This window comes from Conger conger, chromosome 18 (genome assembly GCF_963514075.1).
Source record: "Conger conger chromosome 18, fConCon1.1, whole genome shotgun sequence".
Classification (NCBI taxonomy): domain Eukaryota; kingdom Metazoa; phylum Chordata; class Actinopteri; order Anguilliformes; family Congridae; genus Conger; species Conger conger.
In genome coordinates this window covers 6,869,899-6,884,598 of record NC_083777.1, presented here as the reverse complement: position 1 = coordinate 6,884,598, position 14,700 = coordinate 6,869,899, and the positions used below count along the sequence as shown (strand labels likewise).

The 14,700-nt window shown below is 43.3% G+C and overlaps 1 long non-coding RNA gene across 1 annotated transcript; it reads left to right on the top strand.

The window, feature by feature from the left end:
• Positions 1-2,071: 2,071 nt before the first annotated feature.
• On the top strand, positions 2,072-2,941 carry LOC133117920 (uncharacterized). Its single transcript, XR_009706337.1, has 3 exons — positions 2,072-2,147; positions 2,233-2,257; positions 2,366-2,941. It is a non-coding gene; the product is annotated as an uncharacterized LOC133117920 (long non-coding RNA).
• Positions 2,942-14,700: the final 11,759 nt, after the last annotated feature.

The window sequence follows — 14,700 nt, the reverse complement described above, 5'->3', positions numbered from 1 at the left end:
TGAAAGGAGTATGGAGTGTTTGATAGTGTGGTGACATCGATACCACAACGGATGCACGACCAGGAGGTATCTCTCCAACGCAATACACACCATGAACCCAATACTGGCCAATACACCAAACATGAACAGAGATAAAGCAAATGCCATAATATGTCCTAAAGTATCTGCTTCCATTAAAATTACTGACAATTCATAAAAAATTCTACCAATTATCTGGATGAAATCTGAAATGTGGAGGTTTATGACATAAACGGGTGTTACATAGCCAGACTTGACCTGATGATAAAGGGCTAAAACAGGCCAGCAGAGAACTGGCAGCTCAATGCTTATAGTTACAATGTCAATCACAGTCAATGGATTAAAGCAAAGGAATGATGCAAAATTGTCCAGGCTGGAATTGAAGTCAGTAATTTCCCCCGGAGGCACACGTGTTGAATTAAAGTAGTCCATGGTGTCCAGGTCAGCTGTTCAGTTTGACATTTGTGATTCTTCACTTCCTGAGACCTTCACAGAGACCACCCTAAAGAGAGACAAGAGAGGCGTTAAAAAGGTGTCACTTTTGAACAGGTCAAGCATCTGTCTGTGCAGACATGTGTATGTCTACGTAGTATGTGCATTATTTCTGCCTGCATGTACACAGTAGTAACCAATGAGCAAAAGATTATCCAGATTGTTTTGCGTCAACATTCATTTTTAACGTGTACATTTTCATTTTAAATCTAAACACATTTTTCCCTTTTCATAATTTTGCTTTTAAGAAAGTAACATTACATTATGTTGACAAAAGAAAAACTATTGTGACATTGATGTTATGTTCACTCAGGTTTTTTGGCTTGAAGTTTTTCATTATCTCTTGGAAGGGTGAGGACAGAGATGAATGATCAGGACAACAACTGACTCCTGTATGCTGAAGGTACTATACGCAAAAATGAGATGGATTACGAATACGATGAACTTTATTGTCCCGCTCAGGGAAATTTGTCTTAAAGAGACATTATTCTTTCATTCAAGCCTGTCATTTAATAAAGACATTGATGTTATGTTCACTCAAGTTACTTGGCTTGAAGTTTTTCATTATTGTTACGTTCCACGTTGTATGTATGTCTGTTTCCCCCTTAAATTCTACAGGAGAAGAGCTCAAAAATTTCCATTCGCTGTTCCTGCTGTCAATCATAACCTGGTCCCGCCTCCACCAATCACATCCCTCCTCTGTTTATATAAGCAGTGTGTTGGCTGCCCCACGTAGGCTATGCTAGGCGTGGCGGCTCATTCGGTTGTGAACCCTGTCGGTGTATGTTGTGTTCTCCTACTTGTGTGAATGCGTTTTTCTGTGTATAGACCCTGGGGCAGGTAAGACAGAGGCCTTTATACACTGTTGCTGCACGTAGGGTGAACAATTTAGACACCTTAGGAAAGGGGTGATTGCCACCTATGTAATTTTGGTTATAGAGTAGATATATATTTTGTTCAGTGAACAGTCAGTAACTTGTATTTTGTTTCCAGCTCTATTTGGTTTTGTTAATTGTCATTGATTTGGCAACACCCAGGTCCCTTGGCCTCGGACCCCATGGGTCTTTGTCTTGGTATATTTGTTTAAAATCTGTAAATGGCACCTCCACTATACTTTTTTGTAAATACACTTTTATTGCAACACAATTCTGGTCTGTTCGATTATTTTCACCACAAACGCTGAAAAATATCTTCCCGGTCATTTTATTTAATTATTTGTTGAGTACTCCCTCCTACCCCTAGACACCTGAGAAACGTAACAATTATTTCTTGGAATGGTGAGAACAGATGAATTATCAGAACAAAAGCCTCCTGTATGCGGAAGGTACTATACGCAAAAATGAGATGCATTTAAGAGAGATTATTCTTTCATCCACGCACATGCTGACACAGGCTTACATAGATTCCTGTTGAATTATTTCTTTTCACTTTTGCAGTAAATAAATACAAGATTTCTAAAAGAATATATACATGTGTGGCAGTGGGGTGCTGAGTTAGGAAGTTACACTAACTAGCCACTAGATGGCTTCTGTTTGAAACTGGTTCCTCCCTATATGTGATGGGGGAAGGGAAAGTTTAATGAAGGCCGCTGATTTTCAGCACCTGTCCCATGCTTCTCACAATGTGTGTGTATGGAGGTATGTGACAAGGCCTGTGTTTGTGCACTGTAGTTTGTAGAGAGTATGAGCTGTTTTTATATAAAAATGTTTTATCTTGTAACAGATGTGAACGGGTACGGTTTCCTGGGGTATGTATTTGTTTGCAACAACCACAGACAATGTGGTTTTCTTCTGTTCATTCTGTGCATGTAAACCTTTTAAACAATATGTTGGTGATTGGTGTCTATCTGTTATAGAGACTGCTGGGGATGTTTTTCATTGAGAGGACAACAGCAGAGTGGAAGTGTGTGGCAATCGCTGTTCCTCTGGTGTTCCTTTTCATGTTTCTTTTGTTTGATTTTATTTCCAAGTGTTTAATCCTGCGCCCATGATAATGCTGATTAGTTGATCAGCCTGTGTTCACTTAGCACTCTGGCCTGTGGCGGTGCTGGTTAGCAGCTTTGTATATTTATTTGTTTGTTTGTTTTGTTTGTCAAAACCTTCCCGATTGTTTGCCAGGCTAACCCAGCGCTGGATTTATGCATGTTGGGAGGAAGAGCAGGGCTAATGTTTGCAGTGCCACATAGTGTGAAAATTTGAACTTGGTTCTTTGTCTGCACCTGATTATTTGTGTGGGGTGTTTCTGACCGACGGTGTGTTTAACCCCTTGCTCTGCCTCAGAAGAGTAAAATAATTGTTTTAAGTTTGGGGTTAGTCCTTAACTGTGGGGAAGTTTTATTGTGCTCAAACATTCCATAATGAAATCAATGCAATAAATTATGTTTTGATACTTCCTAACTTTTCCTTGCTCTGCATGGTTAATTCTTAGTATACGTGTGACCAGATTACAGATGGTATGTTCTTCACACTCCATGCTCCCCTGTCAACCTTTTCTGGTTGTTCGTGTCTCTTGTCCTAGTTCGCTTTCCATAGTCATTACTTCACCTGTGTCTCACTTCCTGTTTCCCTGCACCCGTACGTGTTATTCATTTCAGTTAATTTGTCTATCTGTTTACCTGTCTGTTTCCTAGTTTCTTTGCCAGATTATGTGTCTTGACTGTACTTTCCAGTGTTTTTCTGCCTGCCTGCTCTGTGTTCCAACTCCATATTCTACGCCTTCTGGTTTTGGATTTGCTTTCTTGGCCAACCTTTGCTTGGCCTTTTGGATTTAGATTCTGGGATTATGTTGTACCGTTGGCTGTTTGGACTGCCTTCCGTTTGGATTTTTGCTCGTTATTTCGACTACAAACTTGATTTTCTCTGTTGCACATGTTTGCCTGCATTCGACCCCATGCCTGCCTGATCTGCCTGTCATTTAATAAAGACATCTTTTCTGCCTACTCCTGGGTTGTGCTTGGTACTTTGGTCTGGGCACTTGATAATGTTCATGTTATGAGAAAATAAAAACACACCTGTGCTAATTGCCTTATTGATGTAGTTCCTACAGCTGTCAGCTCTGTGTGGAGGAGTGGCATTTGCTTCCGGGTTACACTTACTCAGTAAAAACTTAGAGCTTCAAACAAAAAGCTAATTATGACAAGACTAGCCATCCCATTCCCATAACTTTCCCATACACCATTACTGTATCTCTCTCGCTCTCTCTCACACACACACACACACACACACACACACACAAACGTACACACACACACACAACCGGAGGGAGAGATCTGTCTGCATCATTACAGCATAACTGAGACATAATTAGCAACTCTAAAGTCAGCTGTGTTATAGTTGTCTACTCTTGAACCACCATCTGAACCATCCATTTCCAGCATGAAAATCATTTGTTGGAGTTAGCTTGCCTGCTCATACAAAGTGACCTGGTGGCAAGCTAGTAACAACGTATTTTGTGTTCTAACTTTAAATTGAAGTTGATGGACATTTGCCTGACCAGCACCTGCAGTGTCTGTTGCAGCTAGCACTCGTGTTGCTTACAAACAATCTTCATGACCAAACTGTCCACACAAAAAAATGACATGAATAAAACAATGAAGACTCCCAGGCTTCCCATTATTAATTAACCAGAAGAAATATGCACCCATGAACATTTGAAATAAGGAATAATAATCAGTGCAGTTATATGAGAGACACGACAGTCACCTTTAAGTATGAAGTGTGAAGTTGAGAATTGGCTTGATGGAGCTTTGGCAGTTACACGTTTGCCCGTTTCCTCAGAACTGCACAGATCACTGAGAGAGAGAGGCATGTGCATTTCACTCATTTTTCAATTTCATTTTAACCCAATAAAAAATAAACTACAACAAAATACTGAAATTAGTATATTACAATATCAAGTGAACAGCGTATATTAAAAAAAGTTTGAAAAACAGTACAAATAGAGATCAAACCAATCAACCAAACCCAGCTAATTCTCTCAGATTCACTCTCGGAAAGCAACCATGAACTAACCAAAAGAAGCTCCTTGGACAAAGCACCTTCTTCAGTTTCTCTGACGCTTGACTAACTGTTCAAGGAACTTGGCTAACACTGACGCATACTCTAGTAATAGTCATATATAAATGAACTTGGTTAGCTCAGAGACACATCTACATATAGAGCATGCACATCTACACAATAGAAGAAGAGACACGCCTCTTTGTATCAAAACCTTTTCTGGAACAGAGCTCAGGGAATCATACTATCAAAGTTTGAGTATTTAATCTATAAGTAATCATTTTGACCCGTCTTCTCATTTACAAGGTTTCAATAACTTATTTAGAAATGATGTTGATAGTGATGAAAAACATTATCAGAGGAAAGATTTGAATATATTAAGCGGTTGGCATTTATATAGCACCATTATCCAAAGCGCTGTACAATTCAGCCATTCATACACATACTCACACACCAACGGAGATTAGCGGCCATGTAAGGCACCGACCAGCTCGTCAGGAGCATTTGGGGGTTAGGTGTCTTGCTCAGGGACACTTCGACACAGCCCGGGCGGGGGATCGAACCGGCACCTCTCCGACTGCCAGTCGACTGCTCTTACTGCCTGAGCCATGGGACCCCCTACTATTATGTAGTATATATATAAATCCTTCATTTTACCTTGTGACTGGTGACTGGTGACTGGTGACTGGTAGTCACAAAAGTTTGTTATCACACTCTAAATTCCATGCAAAACAAAGTGCCTATTTTTCTTAGTGTCCAGTAAGGTGAATTCATGATTTCCACAAGTATCTTGATACAAGATACTACTTATGTAAAAAAATGAATTTACCTCACTGGACACTTTGTGCTTCACAATAGCACATAGCATAGAAGAACAATAGCACTTTTTTAACATCAAATAGAAGTATCAGTATTGCATTACATTTCATTACATTCCAAGGCATTTAGCAGACGCTCTTATCCAGAGCGATGTACACCGAAGTGCAGATCAAACACAAGTACAAGTGCGAAGAGGACCTGAGAGGACAGTACTGTTCCGAGTTGCTTCAACTGTTATGTTCTGCTGTGACAGAAATTTAATGTATTATATATTTGATCTGTATTTCAGTATGGTAAATAATTAAACAAACAGGCTGAGGAGAAAACTTGAAAAAGTGTTTGTCTATCATACTGTATGGTATATTCTGTAGCTCTGTTTCTTGTATGCAATAGGTTGTACTGTATACTGTATGTCTGTTTCGTGGAATAAAGTGAATACTATAGCTCTGTTTCCTGTAATAATATGCATACTGCAGCTCTGTTTTGTGTAATATTATGAATATAAATAAATAGAATAGCTCTATTTGCTGTAAAATACTGCACACTGTAACAGTTCCCTATATGTAATATGCTGCATATTGTAGTTCAATTTCCTGTATATAACATATTGGAAACTTAGGCTCTGCTTCCTATAGACTTCTGTAATATACAGTACTGTGCAAAAGTTTGAGGCAGGTGTGAAAAAATGATGTAAAGTATGAATGCTTTCAAAAATATAAATGTTAATAGTTTATTTTTAGCACTTAACAAAATGCAAAGTGTGTGAACAGAAGAAAAATCTAAATCAAATCAATATTTGATGTGACCACCCTTTTCCGTCAAACCAGCATCCATTCTTCTAGGTACACTTGCACAAAGTCAGGGAAATTGTAGGCATATAGACAGGTGTATGATAATAATAATAATAATAATAATAATGCATTTTATTTGTAGTGCACTTTACATTTGGAGACCAAATCTCAAAGTGCTACAGGGTAAAAACAGGGAAAAAACACCCAATGGCATGTATAAAATGTAAAAACTAAGAAAAAGCTTTGGTAAACAGGTAGGTTTTAAGCCCTCTTTTAAAAGCATCAGTGGTCTGTGGTGCTCTCAGGTAGTCAGGGAGGGCATTCCACAGGCGGGGAGCAGCCGAGCAGAAGGCTCGGTCGCCCATGGTGCAGAGCTTGGTTTTGTGGGGACGGAGGCGGTTGGTGTTGGCAGAGCGAAGGTTTCGAGTGGAGGGTTTTGGGGTGAGGAGTTCTTTGAGATAGGGGGGGGCATTTCCATAGATGCACTGATGGGTCAGAAGGGATATTTTGTATTCAGTCCGGGAGGTGATGGGGAGCCAGTGAAGTGAGTGGAGGATCGGTGTGATGTGGTCGTACTTACGCACTCTCATCAGGATCCTAGCAGCGCTGTTCTGGATGTATTGGAGCCTCAGGAAGCTCTTGCTAGGGATCCCGATGAGAAGTGCGTTACAGTAATCCAGCCTGGAGGAGACAAAGGCGTGGACAAGTTTTTCTGCATCTGGGAGGGTGAGTGTGGGACGGAGTTTGGCAATGTTCCTGAGGTGAAAAAAGGAGGTTTTGCACAGGTGTTTAATGTGGGCCTCAAAGTTTAGGTGAGGGTCAATTTTCACACCCAGGTTGGTGACTATGGATGAGAGGGGAAGGACTTGACCGGAGAAAGAGATGCTGGTAATGGAGGATGAATGAACCTGGTGGGGGGTGCCAATTAGGATGGCTTCGGTTTTGGAGCTGTTGAGTTGTAGGAAGTTTGATTTCATCCACGCCTTTATCTCCTCCAGGCAGGTAGTGAGTGTGGATGATGGAGATGGTGACGGCGGAGCTGCAGAGGGGGGTGAGTCAGTGTTAAGGTACAGTTGTGTGTCATCAGCGTAGCAATGGAAGGAAATTCCATACTGGCTGATGACACGGCCGAGGGGGAGCAAGTAGAGGGTGAAGAGGACGGGGCCGACGACGGATGACAGGATGGGTCCGGGATTTTTTCCCTCCCAAAGAGACGTACCCGGTTCTGTCGGAGAGGTATGATTCGAACCAATTCAGAGCAAAGTCAGAGAGGCCGATGGAGTGTAGACGGTTAAGGAGGATGTGATGGTCAATAGTGTCAAATGCTGCGGTTAGGTCAAGCAGGATGAGGAGTGAAGGGGAGCCAGCATCAGCCGCCATCAACAGGTCATTAGTAACCCTGACAAGTGCTGTTTCAGTGCTGTGGGCGGTGCGGAAGCCAGACTGGAACTTCTCTGCAATGTTATTGAGTTGGAGATGGTCCTGGAGCTGTGCAGCTACCACTTTTTCCAGGACCTGCCGAGTCCAAGGTGGGTTTTTTGAGGAGGGGTGTAATGATGGCAGTTTTTAGAACAGAGGGAACGTGGCCAGACTGGAGGGAAAGGTTTATGGTTTTGGTGATCAGGGGATTTATGGCACAAATGCTTGATTTAACCAGAGCGGTGGGAACGGGGTCCTGGGCACAGGTGGAGGATTTCATCGTATTGATGATGTCCTCAACCTCTCGCTGTGTGATGTTGGAGAAACAGCAGAGAGGCTGGGAGATCCCTGGCTGTGGGATGGCAGTGGGGGCAGGTGGAGTGGAGGGGCTGATGAGATGGGACCGGATGGTGCCGACTTTGTTTCTGAAAAAGGTAATGAAGTTATTGCACTGTTCCTCTGTGATGTCTGTGTGTGTGGGTAGGTTGAAACACAATCATTAACTGAAACAGAAAAAGCTGTGTAGGGGGGTTAAAACTAAGTGAGGAACAGCCAAATTCTGCTTCCAAGGTGAGGTTGCTGAAGACAGTTTAATGTCAGAAGTCATATACCATGGCATGACTGAGCACAGCACCAAGTCACAAGGTAGTTCTACTGCATCAGCAAGGTCTCTCCCAGGGAGAAATTTCTTGGCAGACAGGGGTTTCCAGATGTGCTGTCCAAGCTCTGTTGAAGAAGCACAAAGAAACAGGCAACGTTGAGGACCGTAGATGCAGTGGTCGGTCAAGAAAACTCGCTGGACAATTGGAAGATGTCCAGCAGTGCCAACAGCTCAAAATTGGCAGAAACCAGTGGGACCCAGATACACCCATCTACTGTGCAGAGAAGTCTGGTCAGATGTGGTCTTCATGGAAGAATTGCGGCCAAAAAGCCATACTTCCGATGTGGGAACAAGGCCAAGGGATGCAACTATGCACAAAAACACAGGAACTGGGGTGCAGAAAATGGCAGCAGGTTCTGAAATATTTGGCTGTAGCAGAAGGCAGTTTGTTCGCTGAAGGATTGGAGAGTGGTACAGGAATGAGTGTCGGCAGGAACAGTGAAGCATGGTGGAGGTTCCTTGCAAGTTTGGGGCTGCGTTTCTGCAAATGGAGTTGGGGATTTGCTCAGAATGAATGGTCTCCTCAATGCTGAGAAGTACAGGCAGATACTTATCCATCATGCAATACCATCAGGGAGGCATCTGTTTGGCCCCAACTTTATTCTGCAGCAGAACAACGACCCCAAACATAAAGCCAATGTCATTAAGAACTATCTTCAGCCTAACAAAGAACAAGGAGTCCTGATCTCAATATCATTGAGTCTGTCTGGGATTACATGAAGAGACAGAAGCATTTGAGGCTGCCTAAATCCACAGAAAAACTTCTCCAAGCTGTTTGGAACAACCTACCTGCCAAGGTCCTTCAAAACTGTGTGTATACCTAAAAGAATTGATGCTGTGTTGAAGGCCAAGGATGTTCACACCAAATATTGATTTGATTGAGATTTATCTTCTGTTCACACACTTTGCATGAAAATAAATGATAAACATTTCTATTTTTGAAAGCATTCTTACTTTACAGCATTTTTTCACACCCTTTGCCCAAAACCTTTGGACATTACTCTACTTCTGTTTCCTGTATGTAATACACTGCATCCTGTACCTGTTTCCTGTATGTAATACACTGCTTACTTTAGCTGTTTCCTGTATGTAATACATTGCATCCTGTACCTGTTTCCTGTATGTAATACACTGCACCCTGTACCTGTTTCCTGTATGTAATACACTGCATACTGTACCTGTTTCCTGTATGTAATGCACTGCACCCTGTACCTGTTTCCTGTATGCAATACACTGCACCCTGTACCTGTTTCCTGTATGTAATATACTGCACCCTGTACCTGTTTCCTGTTTGTAATACACTGCTTACTGTCACTCTATTTCCTGTGTGTAATACGCTGCTTACTTTAGCTGTTTCCTGTCATATATTGGATGCTGTATACTTCCCATTGAGCCATTCTTTGTCATACACTGATGAAGACCCTGTGTGGTCACAACAGGTTGGTTTTTTATAAAACTTTTATCAATAGATTTAACATTCTGCCGCAAGCTTTGAGTAAGTCAAACATTTATTATTCTTTGGCTACTCCTCTTGAAACTCTCATTTTTCTAATTTTGGATTGTGAGCTCCTACTGTTATGAAACACTAAACAAGTGGGAGCACAGTTTCAAAGTGAAATGAATTATCAGGACAACAAAAGACTCCTGTATACTGAATGTAGTATACACAAAAATGAGATGCATAAAGAGTGATTATTCTTTCATCTACACACATGTGCTGAGGCAGGCTTACACAGATTTGTGTTGAATTATTTATTTTTCACTTTTTCATTTTCATGCAAAAAATAGATACAAGATTTCTAAAAGAATATATACATGGTATGTTTTTCACACTCCATGCTCCCGTGTCATAGCATTTTCTGTTTCCTGCCTGGTTATTTGTGTCTCTTGTCCTAGTTCACTTGCAAAGAGTTATAATATCACTTGTCAGATAAGCTGAAAATAAGATATCCAGACTCTGGTGATAGGTCAAAGACATCAGGAAGTCATGGTATACAACGGATATGTATTGCTGGAGTGGTTCACCCCCATGCAGCCAAATATACAACACCAAAGACACCAAAATGAGACATTATACATTTGTGATGTTTTGGAACAAAGGGACATTTTTCATTTTGATGCTCATGTTATTAATACATTTCCAAGTTTTACAAAGCACATTGGTTCATTATTACATTACATTGTTGGCATTTGGCAGACACTCTTATCCAGAGCAACATACAGTTGATTCGACTAAGCAGGCGACAATCCACCCCTGGAGCAATGGAGGGTTAAGGGCCTTGCTCAAGGGCCCAAGGGCTTTGCTGATTTTATTGTGGCTACACCAGGATTAGAACCACCGACCTTGTGTGTTCCAGTCCTTTGCCTTAACCACTACGCTACAGGCCGCTCACACAGACAAATAGTGCGGAAGACGAGTGCAATGAACTATGAATGAACAGAAAACCAGACATGAATATGAAAAAGAATTCCATCCATAATGTAATTTCCTGTATATAATATATTACAAACTGAGGCTCTGCTTCCTATAGACCTTTATAATATAATTATCTTTTTACTGTGTGTAATACACTGCATACTGTTTCTGTTTCCTGTATGTAATACACTGCTGACTGTAGCTCTGTTTCCTGTCATATATTAGATACTGTATACTTCCCATTGAGCCATTCTTTGTCATACCCTGGTTGGTTTTTTAAAACTTTCATCAATAGATTTAACATTCTGCCTGAAGCTTCCAGTAAACCAAACACTCTTTGGCTATTCCTCCTGAAACTCTCATTTTTCTTATTTTGGATTGTGAGCTCCTGCTGTTATGAAACACTTAACTAGTGGGAACACGGTTTACTATGCGTGCAAGAACTCTTTTTTATCATCATATACTGGCTATGGAAATGAGGACAGCCAAGCATGAGCCAGTGTTAGTCCAGCAATGTTAAAGAGATAAGTAACAAGTGGCCTATTCTCAGTCAGCATGCATGAACACAACGCCTCAGCCCAAGATAAGTGGTAGTGACACAGTGTAAGTATTTCAGTTTGACAGCCGTGCCTCCAGTCAGCTCGGGAGTCGATACAGTCCTCCAGCCGGGTTACCACTGAATTTCAGCAACCCCTCCAGGTAAGAGGAGAACAGGACCTATGGTAGATAGCTGGTGGTGGGAGCTTGTGATGGAGATTGTGAAACCTCTACGCTCAACATGATCGTTTCTGTGAAACTGCAAAGTGAGATCTCTCATTTGCAGTGATGCTGGGTAAAATGAATCACCAGAGAAGTTCAATGATGTGATGTCATACCTCAAATGCAGTAGACATTTCAGTGTGACGCTTCCATTCCTGTTACATCCCATCAAAATCCTAAACTGGCTCGTGATACAAACCATCAGGGTTCATGTCGTTTCCAGAGGCCTGGGATCGTGACGAAGGCATAAGAAATGAGGAAAAAAAGCCAAACGGAGCGGGGCCAAACGGAGGGGAAGTAACGCGACCCGCCCGCGGCGTCTAATGGAGTCTAATTTCACACTCAGCAGCAGCAACACGTCATCCATCCAGACCCTGGTGCGAGTTGTCAGCTGGGTGACTTTCGCTGTTGGGGTGCCTGTGCTATGCCTGGTGGCTTATGCCCTGTACCACCTGGTGAAGACTGACCAAGCCAGCCCGGTTTAACCTCCTCATTACAGACCTCTTCAGCTTCATTGGCAGACCGTACGCGGTCGAAGAAAAGAATTTGATGGCGGCTGAAGTCAGATCCCTGGTCTTTTATTACAGTGTCATAACCAACATTGTGTTCATGGTGTGCATCGCCCAGGAGCGGTACCTGCTGGTCAGCCACCCCGTGTGCCTACGGAGTCGCCACACGGTCAGGAGCTCCGCCCTCATCTCCCTGGCGCTGTGGGCCGCCCCTCTGGCCGTCCTTTGCCTGGCCATTTACGGCCACTTCCTGTGGCTGTCCGTCTGCCTCCTCCTTCCTCCCCCTACTTCCTGTTCCTGTGTTTGGACATGGTCAGAGCCCTCTCCTGCTCCACTACACTGCCCAGCCAGGAGAAGAGGAGAGTCCCGGGAACGCTGGCCTTCATCCTGGGAAACTACACGGTGATTTTCCTGCCCTTCGTTGTGAACATGCTGCTGACGTCCCTCTCGGTGAGTGTGGAGAGGGTTCCCCTGGAGACGCTGGCCAGCCTGCTCCTGCTCCTGGGCCCCGTCCTGGACCCCCTGCTGGTCCTCTGTGTGAAGACGAGCGGGGGGGACGTGCTGCAAGCCTTCCCCTGCTGCCGGGGCCGGGGCCGGGGCTGGACGGAGGCGGGGTCCATCCCCACCCTTTCAGAAGCCGTGGTCGGCGTCTAGAAGGTTCTACGCGCGCTAGCGTAGCGCCTGTTATCGTGGAAAAATGCCGTGTAAAGGTGGTGGGATGTTCATGTGGGTAATGTGTGTTAGCATATTCAGCAGTCTGTGGAGGGTCCGAGGGTGCTAAGCCCTGGTCTGAGTCAAATGTGTGTCTGAACTACTGTTACAGTAAGAAAAGCCAGACAGCCAGTGAAAGGAGTATGGAGTGTTTTATAGTGTGGTGACATCGATACCACAATGGATGCACGACCAGGAGGTATCTCTCCAGCGCAATACACACTGTGAGTAAGTAAGAGCAGTCGTCTGGCAGTCGGAGGTTTGCCGGTTCGATCCCCCGCCCGGGCTGTGTCGAAATGTCCCTGAGCAAGACACCTAACCCCCAAATGCTCCTGACGAGCTGGTCGGTGCCTTGCTTGGCAGCCAATCGCCATCGGTGTGTCAGTGTGTGCATGAATGGGTGAATGAGAAACATCAATTGTACAGCGCTTTGGATAAAGGTGCTATATAAATGCCAACCATTTACCATTTATATAAAATTGTCCTGGCTGTAATTTAAGTCAGTCCCATACTGACTTAAACACAAATAAAGGAATAAGACTTTAGTGAGTCTGTGGACAAAGTAAAATGGTAGGCTACAGTGTTTTTATTAGAAGAATGAAAGCAGCTGAATATTTTATAAAGCATCCTAAAACAAAGCAGAGGCATTGAATTTGTCTGTGTGAAAACTTGAGTGGCCAATGGGACTTTAGGACCCAGGGGCGAATAGTAAGGGCGTAAATGACGAGGTGTGCGTAGGGGCAGGATTTTTGGGTATTCAGTCAGCTGCTTAGCAAGGGGAGCGGAGTGGAAAGTGCGGTAAATTGGAATTGTTTGGCATGCTGTTATTAGGCCAGCATTAGCTGCCTTATAATAGAGTACGACGCTTATAAGTATGTGGGTTCTTGTAGATTACCGACGGACGAAGACAATCCGGGCATTGGCGTTCCGTGTGTTAAAGGGTGTGCGTGTGCAGTCACCGGTAACTGAAGTACGGTGGCATTTTGTTGGGTTTAACGAGGGTAGGTATGCTTCCCATAAAGTGTGTGGTTTTGATGTGAGCCTTGGGATGGGCCGTAATGTGATTTTGCTATGGTCTGTTTCGTGGAAGCGGAGCGGGTGGCCTGGAAGCCGGCTTGTGAATGAACCCCGCCACTAGTCGTTTTTGCCATTTTGTTTGGACAGCTAGCCACTGTTTTCCCACATGTGAAGTTTGTATATGTTTATTTATATCATGTCTATGAAAATAAGCTCTTTTAATCATTGATGTTTTACTCTTGATTCAACTTGTTTGGGCAGGGTGCAATACCAAGGATGGGCTGTACTATTGTAATCAACCATTATATGGAGGCAGTGTGCAATATCAAGGCTGGGACAAGGGGAGGTGCCAGTGGGCAGGTGTAATTTGGACAATTGTCTATCTAACTCCGGGGTCGGCAACCCTGGGCCTGGAGAGCCGCAGGGTGTGCTGGCTTTCGTTGTTACTTGGCATTAATTGATCAATGAAAGCCGTTGATTACACAGTTAACTCACCTCACCTGGTTTCTTGGGTCTGAATCGGTTGCTTATTTTAGGGGAAGACGAAAGCCAGCACACCCTGCGGCTCTCCAGGACCAGGGTTGCCGACCCCTGATCTAACTGATTATCTTGGCACTTCATGCTCTTTACTTGTTACTACATTACTTATTCTAAATCTTAATTGGTTTTGCTTGGGTTCTCATATTTAGTGGGCAGGGCTCGATGCTCAATGTGTTACGGGGACCACCCGTGTGGTGTGATTACGATTGGTGTGTATTGACCAAGCCTTTTATGGTTAACCTGGTGTCACCTTGGTTGCGGTGCTTGGGAGTCACTGGGGAGCCCTGTACTTATTGTGGCTCAAAAGTGGGTTGCCTGTCAATATTGAGCATTGGGGTGCTGCCCAACATTATTTATTGGAATCTTTCATATAAACTTGTGTTTATGAGAACTTGTGTATGTACCCCTAATACACTGCTGTAAGTAAAGGTTGGTCCTTTACACAACAAATATTTTAATTACTCTGAACGAATGTTATAAATAAAGTATTACGGTATTGCTTTTGATACATCAGCCTCCAATCCTTTCATTCATTTGAATAACACTAGTGTGG